Below are 2,866 nucleotides of genomic sequence, written 5' to 3'. Positions count from 1 at the left end.
TCATCAGTCCACCCACTGCCGCCGCCTCTATGAGAAAAACCCACACCACCCAGGAGCCTTACTTAGTCAGCACACCCTGCGGTTCCACAGCATTTACGCACTCACTGCCTCCACCAAAATATGTGTACATATTTCTTTTCTATTTTTTTTTTCTTTCTTTCTTTCTTTTTTTTTTTTTTTTTTAGTCTTTCATTCAAATTGTTTGTATGATTTTTTTTAAACACATGTAAATAAATGCAAAATAATAATAATAATAATAATAATAATAATAATAATATTTACGTTATTATTCCCATCATCTCTTTTACCATATGCCCATATGGCATGAAACCATAACCCCAGTATCTTCTAAAGATCCATCCAAACAACTCCTGGAAGATGGTATACATTTGTTTCCCATATTAAATGGTACATCGTTGTTACCACAAAACGTATTAACGGTATGTTTCAAAACACTTTTTTTTATAATTTTTATTTTTTTATAAAATAGAGTTTGTTGAAAACTTATTTCAAAAACTATTCAAAGCTTGTTTGGAACTATTTCTCAAAGTAGCTTCTTTTTACCAAAATTTGTTTTTCAAATTCGAAAAACACTTCTTAATAATTTTTTGACAAACAACAAGTTTTTGAAAGCTTGTTTTGAAAACATGGAGAACATATTTTTGTTGTTTTTAAATGTTTTTCCTTATTTTTTAAGATCTATTTTAAAAATAATTGTATAAATATAAAAAATATTAAACATAAAATACAAAGAAAATATATTTTTAAGAAATATTTAAAAATACATCAAATAGATTAAAAGCATTCTAATTTATGGAACAAATTTTTGTTCTAAAAAATATTAGAGAACTATTTATAAAAACAATTTTCAAAAACTGTTTTTTGAAAACTATTTTTGAAAATATTATCAATCTAGTCATAACATTTTTAAATGTTTTGATTTTTTTCTGAGAATTTATTAAATTCATGTGATTAATATAAATGTACTTTTAAAGTTTTATTAAATATAAAAGAAGTTTTTGTATAAGCTAAAATAGAACTTTTACAAAAATCAAAATTCTCCTATAAGATATCATGGTGTCTCTATTAAGAATTCCTGTTGTCACCAACTTTCATAAACAATGACCCAATCCACAAGGATATGTGACCATGCACCCTGGGATCTCACTTATAGGTCAAAGTCTCTTATTGACTTTGGTACAAACTTAACATCCTCTCAAGGTTGAAAGTCCATACAATATAGTAGCTCAGTGAATTATGACAATTGATACCCTTACATCATGATTCACCATAAGTTCTATTCAGTGTGCATCACATACACTAGTACACTCACAATGGGAAAATTATCGTGATGACCAAGACAAGTTATCCATCTAATTAGGAGGTAGAACACTATTGGGATTAAGCCCCTAAAAGAAAGACATGATGTAACGAAGTCAGACTTGACTATCTTCTTACTATCCATTTTATGCATTGAAATTAATTTGAGCATTCAGTCCATATCTCTTACATTATACATGACTTAGGTGCATTAGGAGTTGCACAAAGGATATAAGTCATTAGTTTCTTATAAGTAGATAATTTGTTTATATTCAGTTCATGGATTTGGGCAATCCAATAAAGGTTGTAGTACACTACCTCCTAATTGGAATGAGACTTGTCTTAGCTGTCGGGATGAGTTTCCAATAGTGAGCACACTAGTGTATATGATGCACACTAGACAGAACCTACATTGAATCATGACGTAAGACTATCAATTGTTATTGAGCTTGTGTTGAAATCAACATGAGGCTTTGACCTATAAGTGAGATACTAAAGTGGTCATATATTCTTATTGATCATTGTTGATGAAGGCTGGTGGTAACAAGTATTCTCAATAGAGGCACCATGATATCTCATAGGATTGAGACAATGTGTCCCATTGGGTGATCCAAAGGAAATGTGATCACGAAATCTATGATTGTAATACTTCCTTTAGTGGAATTTAACATATGCTTCTTAGAGTTAGAGTATGCTAGTTGATTACAAAATAAGTAAGATCTATAACTTAAGAATTTGATAAGTGATCTTGGTAGGTGATAGCATTACCTTATTAGGTTACAAACACTAGTTTATAGGGAGTCTACATACAATGGACAATAGGTCACATACCCAAGCTTTGTCTCGTTGTTATTTACATAAGGGTGCTAGCATGTAGTTGATTCTCTTTAGTGGAATCTTGAATCAACTTCAAAATTGGATTATGAAGGAGCTAATACTCCTATGGGTCCCAATAGTTCCCATTCTGAGCTCATATACCATGATGACATGTTTATAATGGTTGGATTGGTTCTCAGTTCATTTTTATGCATAATGGCATTTTGGTAATTATGCAAGGTTCCACAGGGGATAATAAACAAGTTCTTTGAATTGGGCTAATCAATTAATTAGATGACCTTGTGTGGCTAATTAATCAATTAAGAGCCATTTTGAGTTAGATCAAGTGACCCAAGCCTTGGTGGCTTAAGTCAGTTAAGCCCAATAGGGGAACCTTATAAATACCTCTTAGGGATTAGGATTCCCATCACTTTTTAGTGTAAAAGTCGTCTTCCACCTCTAGAGAGAGAAAGAGAGAGAGCCTAAGATTCCTTCCTTCCAAAACCCACACTTTGGAGTGTCAAGATCATGGTTTAAGTCATTGACTAGAATATCTTGGGTGTATGAGACCTATAAGCATATTCTTCACCGCTAGGAATTGATCTGAGAACATCCAGATCTAGGTATGAGTTTCAAATCTCTAGATCTTTATTCTAAAATGGTTTTTGAAGCCATTTTTTTCGTTATGTTAGATCTAAAGATTCTTAGGAATAGATGCATGCACCCTACG

Source organism: Vitis vinifera, chromosome 12 (assembly GCF_030704535.1).
Source record: "Vitis vinifera cultivar Pinot Noir 40024 chromosome 12, ASM3070453v1".
In the NCBI taxonomy this organism is placed as follows: domain Eukaryota; kingdom Viridiplantae; phylum Streptophyta; class Magnoliopsida; order Vitales; family Vitaceae; genus Vitis; species Vitis vinifera.
This window is presented reverse-complemented; position numbering follows the sequence as displayed.